General features: G+C 34.9%; 1 protein-coding gene across 4 annotated transcripts in view; it reads left to right on the forward strand.

Moving 5' to 3' along the window:
* LOC106868708 (uncharacterized) overlaps nt 1-12,500 on the forward strand; it is a 244,967-nt gene that overhangs the window by 2,536 nt on the left and 229,931 nt on the right. The gene's annotated exons all lie outside the window — the stretch shown is intronic.

The raw sequence follows: 12,500 nt of genomic DNA on the forward strand, positions 1-12,500 counted from the left end.
TACATACATGTATGTATGCATTTATGTATGTATGTATTATGTGTGTATGTACGATTCTATATAGCAACACACATATATATGCCAGTGTGTGTATATATATATAAATATATACAAACGCATGTTATATATATGTACTTATATATACATATTGTTCGTGTGTGTATTTGGGTGAGTATATATATATATATATATATATATATATATATATATATATACTGTGTGTGTGTGTAGTGGATTTTGCAGGGATGGCGTGGATTCGATCCTAGATAGCCTTTTAAGTTCCAAGGTGACGACTCCGATGGACATTCCATATTATTGTTTACAAATTAATCTCAACCGTTACAACATAAACTTCTACCATCACAAATCCGTCCACCGTATTCTGGGCCCTACAGAGTACGTACCGTCACATTATATATATATATATTTCAAGTAAGTTTTAACTTTATATATATATATATGTATACATATGTTCACTTACACACACACAAAGACACGCTAACATACACGCGCGCACATATGCACACGTACATGCACTATATTCTTCTGAAAGAAATCTCTTCGCATGTAATTACTTTGTTCTTTCTATCGTAACAATACTTTTTAGAGACAAAATTACTGAAGCAAACTAACAACTCAACTGGTCAGTGCTAAAGTTACTTGTAACATAAATATCGTATCATATATATATATATATATATATATATATATACATACATATATTCTTACACGCACGCACAGATTGCCGTATATATTTATATCGATGTATCCATCTATATGTACGTTGTTATTGTTGTTGTTTGTTTTGTGTATGTGTGTATGCGTGCGTGTGTAAGTTTGTGTGTAAGTGTGTGAGACGGGTGTACAAGCATGCTTCTGTTTGTGTGTGTGTGATTTTATTCTGGAGTAATTAAGCCACCGGTCGTCGGCTAAGAAACGGAGCTTCTGTCGTGAAAACTTGCACAAGAAAAGAAAAATAAAACTGCTGTCTACCGCCATATAATGTAGTCTTTTGCGTGTAGGTCAACGGTCCTGTTTATGATTTTGTCTTCGTACGTACGCACATGTACGCACGGACGCACACACATACACAGAAACATATGTATAAATATATATATGTAAGATATGTACGTGTGTGTGAGTTATGTTATACATGTATAGACATGGATATATGTAAATTCATATATTATGTAACTATATATGCTTCTATGATATTGGATTATCTGTAAGTGATTATATGTGTTTTGTGTGTGTATTTGCGGGTGTGCATGTATGTACAAGCTTTACTACAAATAACATGCATATAGATAGATAGATAGATAGATAGATAGATAGATAGATAGATAGATAGATAGATAGATAGATAGATAGAAAGATAGATAGATAAACATGTACATACGAAAATACAAATATAATATGCATGAATAAATATGTAAACGCATGTTCGCACGCATCTTGCACGCACAGATCTATGCATGTAATATGCGCACGAGTAGCTGTGTGGTAAGAAGCTTGCTTACCAACCACATGTTTCGGGGTTCAATCCCACTGCGTGGCACCTTGGGCAAGTGTCTTCTACTATATATAACCTCAGGCCGACCAAAGCCTTATGAGTGGACTTGGTAGTCGGCAACTGATATATGTATGCATATATTTGTGTATGTGTTTGTGTGTGCCTGTGTTTGTCCCTCTAACATCGCTACACACCCGACGTTGGTGTGTTTACGTCCCCGTAACATAGCAGTTCGGCTTAAAAGACCGATAGAACATGTACCAGGCTTACAAAGAATAAGTCGAGGGGGTCGATTTGTTCGAGTAAGGCGCAATGAAATGACTGAAACACGTAAAAGAATATATATATACACTCATGTGTATATATTCAATTATGTATGTGCATATATATATGTATATTTATGTTTGCCATTATGGATGTGTGTACGTATGAACGTACGTACGTGTGTTTCTACGTATGCATTTATGTATATATGCATATACAAATGGATCAGTGTATTGTCGTCTCTGACTGGAGTTTTATAACGCTTGTTTTTTACCGGTCAATTCTAGTTGTTAAGTTTTGAATATATTATGCAAGTGTGTGTGCGTATACGTGTGTTTTTGTGTATGTGTATATGTGTGTGTGTGCGTGAGTGTTTGTGTATGTATATGCACAAAAAACGGAGACACACATTCACAAACACGCTCACATATATACATATAGATAGATAGATAGATAGATAGATAGATAGATACGTATATACAGCATATACATAATATATATATACATATATGTACGTACATGTATGTATATATATATATATATATATATATATATATATATATATATATATATATATATATATACATACATACATACATACATACATACATACACGCACACACATATATCGCCTTCGAAACCATTCTAACTTAAGCGTGTCCTGAACATTTTACGTATCTCAGATATTATAATCAGCGTTCAACATACAAATTACGGAGCTCCATTCCGGCTTACGTATTTTTGGAAGGTGGGGGTGAGTTGGCGGGTTTCAGTCCGATTTGTACGTAACGCTGCTGTTCTAATGACATATATCTTTGTATATGTGTGTGCATTTATGTATAAATATATGTTTTGCGTAAAAACATCAGTGTGTGTTTGGTGTTTGTATTTCTGCTAGGTGTTGTACTTGTGATCGTGTGCGTTGGGCGTGTACATATCTTTGTGCACCTTTTGTATACGTTTCCTCGTTACGTATGCTATATATAATCTAGTTGACTATTACAGGCTATTGAACCTTCATGCCGCTGTCTCTTTGTTACGTGTGTGTGTATATGGCGAACATGTTCGCCTGTGTATGTATATGTATATATATATGTGTGTGTGTGTGTGTCTGTGTCTGTGTGTGTGTGTAAATATGTGTATGGGCATATATGTGTATATATATATATATATATATATATATACATATATATATATATATATATATATATATATATATATATATATATATATATATATATATATATATATATATATATTTGTATGTAAATATACATATATATAGAGGCAGCTGATGAATAATTCCAAGTGGCTTTCTGTTTTCCTATGTGTTCGTTCCGTTGTCTGTAGTTCATTGTTCTAACGTCCTGTACCCTGATATGCATCTATATACACATGTAGATGAAAGTATATACATATATGTGTGTATACATGCATATATATTTTTTGTATTATTACATCATTTAACGCTCACGTCCATTTTGCAAGTAAGACTGTACTTTATATATATATATATATATATATATATATATATATATATATATATACCTATGTATATGTGTATGTATATATATATATATCACACATACAAGCACACACACATACATTCACACATACATACACACATACATATATACATACATACAAACATACATACACACATACGCATACATACATACATACATACATTCATACATACATGTACCCATATTTTCCTGTTTGTTTGGTTGTGTTTTGCTCATATTACAATTAGCAGTGTGTATACTCTCAACATATTCTGTTATGTTTTCAAGACCATGTGCTACTTATGTACACATCTATATACACTCTCGCGAACCAACACAGGCATATGCACAAAAATATATTTATTCAATGAGTATGTTCGAGTGATTATGCATCCCAAATCTTGCATCTTAATCACGTAATGTAGCTGTGTGGTAAGTAGCTTGCTTACCAACCACATGGTTCCGGGTTGAGTCCAACTGCGTGGCACCTTGGGCAAGTGTCTTCTACTATAGCCTCGGGCTGACCAAGGCGTTGTGAGTGGATTTGTTGAAGAAGCCTGGTGTGTATATATATATATATATATATATATATATATATATATATATATATATATATATATATGTATATACACGCATACATACGTGCGCATATATATGCATATGTTTGTGTGTCTGTGTTTGTCCCCCCAACATCGCTTCACAAGCGATGTTGGTGTGTTTACTTCCCCGTAACTTAACGGTTCGGCAAAAGCAAACGATAGAATAAGTACTAGGCTTACAAAGAATAAGTTTTGGGGTCGATTTGTTCGACTAAAGGCGGTGCTCCAGCATGGCCGCCGTCAAATGACTAAAACAAATAAAAACATATGTGTATGTATATATATAGTGTGTGTATATATATTGTATATGTATATATGTACATATATATATATATATATATATACATATATATATATATATATATATATTGTGTGTATGTGTACATAGGTGTGAATGTATGTTTGGATGTATGTATGTATGTGTGTGTGTGCATATGTAAATGTGTTTGCACGTGTGTTTGTGTGTGTGCGCATGTTTATGTGTGTCTACACGCAAAATGCACACACACATATGTGATTACATTATAAATATACATATAAACATATACACACACACACACACACACACACACATACACATATATATATATATATATATGCAAACACATATATAATGTATATATATATATATATATATATATATATATATATAGTTAGATAAATAGATTGATATGCAGGTGCATTTGTTTGAAAAAGTTGAGAATAAGAACAAAATGTTTTATAGTCTGTCTCTTTCTCTCTCTCTATCTCTCTCTCTCTCTTTCTCTCTCTCTCTCTCTCTATCTATCTACCTATCTACCTCTATCTATCTCACTCACTCTCTCCTTTTTCCTTTCCAATTCGATCGATGCTCCAGCATGGTCAAGTTCGTATCCCTAACTCTAAACCCTAACCGTATCTCTAACCCTAAACACCAGGTGTACTTATTCTTTACTTTCACCAAACATATATACATATATATATATATATATATATATATATATATATATATATATATATACGCGTGTATATTTGCGTGTATATTTATGTTTTCTTCTACATAAAACCCGACACAGTTTGGAAAGTCAGTACTTTTCTGTTATTATCTAACCTTCATGTACTATATCCATAAACAAGACCGAAAACGGCATGGGCCCCCTATTCCTCAAGGGTTGGTTTCGTCGTGCTTCCCCGCCTCTCCCCCCCCCCCCCCGCTTATCTCTCTCTCTCTCTCCCCTTATATATATATCTCTCTCCCCCTTATCTTTCTCTCTCATTCTTTCTCTCTCTCACTCTCTCTCACTCTCATTCACCCTGTACTTTTAACATAATTAAAGTATGGCTAGTCTTGAAGATCCGATAAACATCAATAAAGCTCGGACCCAATTGTTACTCTGTCTGTTTTAGTAATTTATGGAAACACGCACGCATAAAACACGCACGTACATACATATGTATGTATACATACGTACGCATACATGTATTTATACATCCATACATATATAAGACATACATATGTATATGTATGTATATTTATATATATACATATATATATATATAATGCACACAGGCACATACACATACACACGCACAGACACATGTGTGTGTGCGTATGTTTATATCAATTTATACATATAACAGCAATTTCTAGTAGATCCTTATAAGTCTTTTAGAAGGAGCGGGTTGATAGTGATTTCGAAGTGAAGATAACTTTATACGTTTGTTGAAAACCATAATTCGAAAAATAAATCAGTTTGTCTTTAATACAAACTAGCAGATGAGGTTCTAAACATTGGCTGTATGTTATGTTACGTGTATAGAATCACTATGTATATATATATATATATATATATATATATATATATATATATATATATATATATATATATATATATATACATATATATACATATATATACATATACATATATACTTATGTTTATACAAGTAGGCATGGCCGAGGGGTTAACAAGTTTGGTTCGCAATCACGAGGACCCAGCTTCTGTATCACTACATGGTATGTTGAAGGGGTGAATTTTTTAACTTTAACATCAGATGATTAATGCCTTATGAATGATAGTAAAACGCCGTGCTGTCTCTTCCTGAGTGTTATATATTAAGAGTACACGTGTCAGTGGAATACACAGCCATTAACTAATGCAACGAGTACGTATTTCTGATAATGGAACGACTGGAATATGTACCGTCGTCGATACTGCCGGACGACCCAGATTTTTACGTGCTTATATATATATATATATATATATATATATATATATATATGTGTGTGTGTGTGTGTGTGTGTGTGTGTGTGTGTGTGTGTGTCTGTGTGTGTGTCTGTGTGTGTGTGTGTGTATAGGTGAGAAAGTTGGTATGTGAAAGCACTTGGTTGGATGTATAAAAGATATATATATACACATGTACGTAAAGAACTATATATATACAACTATATACATGCACACACACAAACTATATATATATACATAAACTTTTACTTGTTTCAGCCATTAGGCTGCGGCCATGCTGTAGCCATACTAATATACCGCTTTGTAGGAGTTTACTTGAACTTATTGGTCTCAATACTTCTATATTTTGAAGTTTGATACTTATTCTATCGTTGTCTTTTTGCCGAACCGCTACTTTACGAAACGTAAGCAAACCAACTCCGATTGTCAAGCGATGATGTTGGGGGACAAACAGAAAGGCGCACACACATAGAGACATACATACATGCACGCACACACACACACACACACACACACACACACACACACACACACACACACACACACACACACACACACACAAACTCACACAAACGTACATAGATGCGGGCGTATGTGTGTTTAGCATAATGCTTTCCTGGTATTTACTTTGAATACCTGTTACATGAGAAACAATCATTGGCTGAAGACTGACAGCATTCTGTTCCTAAATTATATAGTATGACACACACACACACACACACACACACACACACACACACACACACACACACACACACACACACACACACACACACACACACACAGCTAGAGGGATAGTTAGACAGAACAATCCTTATACATACATACATACATATATATATATATATATATATATATATATATATATATATATGTATGTATAAATATATAAAAGGATAAAGAGAACAATGGTAAAGTTAGAAATATATTTTATGGATAAAATATATTTCTAACTTTACTATTGTTCTCTTTATCCTTTTATATATTCATACATACGCTAGCTAATACACGACTTATAATCCCCAATCCTGTTCATACAACGAATGGGGCAAAGCTAGCCGGTATACAGCACTTACTCGGTATTACCTGTATCTTTGGGTTTGGTTGACTCCAATACCCTCCTTAACCTTATATATATATATATATATATATATATATATATATATATATATATATATTCTCGTCTGGCCGTAAAGCCTTTTCTGTTTGTTTTCCTGTCTTGTTTTTTGTCCGCCACTACATTCCTCCATGGCAAGATTTAATTTGTGTATACAAATTTAATTTGCGGTCCATGGGAAGAGCCGTTTTAACGATGCGTCCTGCCCAGCTCTTCGAAACGCCGGTGTTAAAACGGGGGTAGCTGATGAAGAAGAATGTTCTCTATGTGGCTTGTGTGTTTTCTCGTGTACGTTTTGTTTGCAATGTCCTGTACCCAGATATGCACCTATGCATACAGGTGGATGTCGGTATGCACATACCTGTACGTATATATGCATATACTCATTTACTATTTGTTTATATATATATATATATATATATATATATATATATATATATATATATATATATATATATGTATATATATGTGTGTGTGTGTGTGTGTGTGTGTGTATATGAACTTGTAAATTTTATAACGTATAGTATTATGTGATGACATGATACCATTACATGATAGCGTATGATGGGCAAAACCAGGATTTCGAAAGAGGGCTTTTAGAATCATTAAAATAGATTCAGCATAGTCGTTTAAATTACGAGCATGTGTATATATGTGATTTTTCATGTATGTAAATGTGCGTGTGTGAGTGTGTGTATGTGTGTGTGTGTGTGTGTGTGTATGTCTGTGATCGCGCGCATGTGTTTTATATGTAAATGAGGATCACGTGATTGCTTGGACCTGTCGAACAGCCGCGCCTCAGGCAACGTTGTGTGTAATGCAATGACCTATTAAGTCGCTTAGCATGCTGGAAATAGCAATCAAAAAATTATCCCTTCCAAACTAAGAAATAGGAATGTTTTAGAAATTAGACAATGTAGCCCTACAAAACCCCTGGAAAAAAATGGCTAGATTAATTTGGGTCATTCTTTTCGATCAATTTTGACCTGGGACTAATTAACAAAACATGTTTAAACAAAAAGACTACTTTTCACTCACTCCGCCTCTCACGTTGCCTTTCTCTTTTTCCCTCTCTCTCTATTTTTTCTCACCCTACCACTCTCTCACGCTCTCTCCTTATCTCTCTCTGTCTCTGTCTCTCCCTCCCACTATCCATCTCACCCTCTCTCATTCTCTCACTCTTCCTCTCAGTGTATGTATGTGCCTTTGCGTGTATGAAGTTTAATGTATATAATTTTTAACACTCTTACATGTTAACAAGCATTAGACTACGGCCATACTGGGGCACCACCCCGAAAGATTTCAAGACTTAGTCGTTCATATCCACCCCCACTACATTTGGCATGGGTTGTGTGTGTGTATGTGTGTGTGAATTTCGGCACTTACTTTAACGATGTATGCATATTCACTCCATGTGTAATGTGGTTGCATGCATGTGCATAACTTTGTATTCAGATATGCAATAAGGATAAAGATGATGATTATGATGACAATGACGATGACGATGACGATGACGATGACGACAATAGCAGCGGGGATGGTGGTGGTGGTGGTGGTGGTGGTGGTGGTGGTGGCTTCGACGACAATGACTATTCCAGTTGTTGGATCAACCAACAGAACTACCTACTCGTTAAATTAACGTGTAAAATGTGGTCGAGTATTCCACAGACACGTGTACTCTTAATGCAACTCTCAGCGTGACGCTGTGTGCGTGTGTATGTGTGTGTGTGTGTGTTTGTGTGTGTGTGCGTGTATACGGGTGTTTGTGTGTGTGTATGTATGTATGTATGTGTATATGTATGTGTATGTATGTATGTGTATATGTGTGTATGTATGTGTGTGTCATAAAGATGGCCCTTTGGATTACTCGCACACCACAAAATGCATATGATTAAAAAAGGACTAGATTGTTGTTACGATGGTAGTAGTAGTGGTGGTGGTGGTGGTGGTGTTCACCGTTGTCGTCTGCAGCGTGACGGTGGTAGTAGTAGCCGTAGTAGTGGTGGCGGTGGTAGTGAAAGCGTTGGTAGGTGGTAGTGATAGTGGTGACAGTGGTAGTGGTAGCGATGGTTGCAGCAGCAGCAGCAGCAGTAGTAGTAGTAGTAGTAGTAGTAGTAGTAGTAGTAGTAGTAGTAGTAGTAGTTACTGTTGTTGTTGTTTTTGTTGTTTAGCTTTTACTCAAAACTGATCAAACACATGACTGCGATCAAAAGCATTCCAACCACGACTGTCCCGTCTTATATCTTTATATAATTTATTTATATATATTTTTAGTTTCTGATATGGTCTATCTTGGAGTACATTATGCAACATGTTCTATGTCTTCGATTTAAAGATAGCGGTGATTAATTTTGATGAGGGCGCGAGAATCGGTTGCTATTTCCAGCAAGCTGAACATTCACATACATGTTCCATCGTTGGTTTGTGTATATGTGACTGTGGTATGTGACTATATTGTGTATACACATTCACACGTAGACACTCAAAATGAAAATGGGAATATATGTATGTGTATATATGAGTATGCATATATATATATATATATATATATATATATATATATATATATAAGCTGCTTGTTTTCCACACAACTGTCTATAAATATTCCGTTGGGAAAATGTGTGTGTGTGTGTGTCTGTCTACTCAAATTATAGATTCATATTTGTACCAGTAATTATAAGTGCTCGTAGCTTTGTTAGTAAATGTGTAAGCGTCCGTCACGAAGAGAAAAACAGGCAAGAAGAGAAAAAACAGGTGATGTGCACTTTATATAAATATAATCTGTAAACGAGACAATAAAAATATGTAAGACTTTTCTAAAGTACACGAGATCACATTTTTTCGTCGCTCTTAACCACATTCCAGAGAGGGAGCTTTGTTTGTTTCCAGAACAATCCAAGTACATAATTAAAAAAAAAACAACAAAGGAGCATGCACACTACATATATACATGCATATATATATATAGATATAGAAGTATAGATGTATAGATAGATAGACAAATACATAAATATACGTGTATATATATATATATAAACGCCTAGTTTAGAATACAGGCAGCTGATGAAGGAAAAGTTCCATAAGTGGCGCGTCTGTTTTCCTATGTGTTCATTTTATTGTCTGTAAAAAAAGTCCGTTTTTTTGTGCTTTATGTTCCCGTTCCTTTTTTGACGTCCTATACCCGGATATGCATCTATATATACATGTAGATGTAGGTATGTACATATATGTATGTGTACATGCATATGCTCATATATCATTTGTATTATATATATATATATATATATATATATATATATATATATATATATATATATATATACGTATATATATGTGTGTGTGTGTTGGGTGGATGGATGCGTGTGTTTTACATAATTATATATACATGTTATATATACCTAGATACAAAAAGATACATATACAAGTAAATATATATAACGCAGACAGTGGCTTTTCAAAACAATCTTTGGAAGTCATGTCGGTGATATCTCAATGTGGAGGCCTACCATCTAAATGTACTAGTGTTGTATGCATGTATGTATATATGTATGAATGTACGTATTATGTATGTTTGCATGTTTGTATGCATGAATGCATGCATGTATGCATGTATGTATATTGGTCTCAAGATTACAAAGGAAGCATCTTGTTTGTCTTATCATCATTTAAATCTTAAGAAGCATTTGCAGTTCTTTATCGTTTTAGACACCTTGATATTTGTTGCAAATGAATTAGCAAGTTGCATTCTCTCCTTCTTTCTTTCTTTCTTTCTCGCCCTTTTAAAGCCTAGCCAGGCTCATGGGTCCGGTTTCCCGGTTTCTATGGCGTATGTGTCCTCCCACGCCCGCAGCTGGACGGGACGCCAGTCCATCGTAGCGTTACTCAAGGAACAAGAAGAAAGAGTGAGAGAAAGTTGGTGAGAAAGAGTACAACAGGGTCGCTACCAACCCCTGCAGGAGCCTCATGGAGCTTTGGCTGTTTTCGCTCAATAAACACACTCAACGCCCGGTCTGGGAATCGACACCCTGATCCTCCAACCGCGAGTCCACTGCCCTAACCACTGCACCATTGCGCCTCCACGCATTCTCTCCTTAAGAATTTTAATTCATTCATGCTCAACTTGGGATCTTATATACGTATGTATGTATGTATGTATGTATGTATGTATGTATGTATGTATGTATGTACGTACGTATGTATGTAAGCGGAATAAAAGAGTATGTGTGTGTGTTTGTGAGCGAGTGTATGTGCGTGTAATGTATGTATATATGGATAGATTAGATGGATCGATCGATCGATGGGAGTATGAATTTATGTATGTTTCCCATTTTTCTTCTTTATATTTATCACCAATGGAAAGAGAAGTATTTTCTAACCTAGAAACCAGACTCTTTCATTGGAATTCAAACATCACCGGGGTAGTTATGTACGTAGGCATACATATCTATATGTACGTATATATGCACGTATGTGTGCGTCGTTACATGCACGTATGTATACAAGTATGCGCATAAACATCTAAACATACGCCTATGTATGTGCACACACATACAATGATGCAAGCAAAGATGGCATTGCATGCACGGATCTATATATACGTGTATATGCACTTATCGCATGCTAAATTTCTCGGAAGTTCTACATAGTCTAACAATCTAGTTCATTGGTTCTGGCTGTAATCTCCAAATTGAGCGTGTTAATTCTAGTTTCGTGAAATCCAATATCTTCAGACTCGCAGTTAATTGTTTAGACTCACACCCAAGTGCCCCAGTTATTACTGGTAGAAACGTAAACCACTAGCCGGGTAGATTAATTACAGATTTCTCATCAGTCTGGCACAGATATTTATGTATCTTTCTCCTTTCGGTAATCTTTATCATTATGTTGAAATCTGCAAGGATACTGATTTCAATAACTATGCATAAATTCCTTTCCCAGTCCAAGATCATTATGCCTGGCCTGTAATGCTTGCATGTTATTGAAGTCTTGATAGGAAAATTTCAGCAGCATTCTTTCATTTTATGAGTTATTATACCTTCCACTTCAAAGTGGAATTTTATATTTGTATCCACAGAATCATCTTGCCTACAGATCTCGTTCTTTCATGTTATAGAAAACCAGTGATGTATGTACATGGATTTTTGAATGCATGGACGTATATAAGTATGCATGACAAAAATGTGTGCATATATATGTAGGTATATATGCTTACATATAGATAGATAGATAGATAGATAGATAGATAGATAGATAGAGAGATAGATAGATAGATAGATA

This window comes from Octopus bimaculoides, chromosome 3, assembly GCF_046866305.1.
Source record: "Octopus bimaculoides isolate indiv1 chromosome 3, ASM4686630v1, whole genome shotgun sequence".
NCBI lineage: Eukaryota > Metazoa > Mollusca > Cephalopoda > Octopoda > Octopodidae > Octopus > Octopus bimaculoides.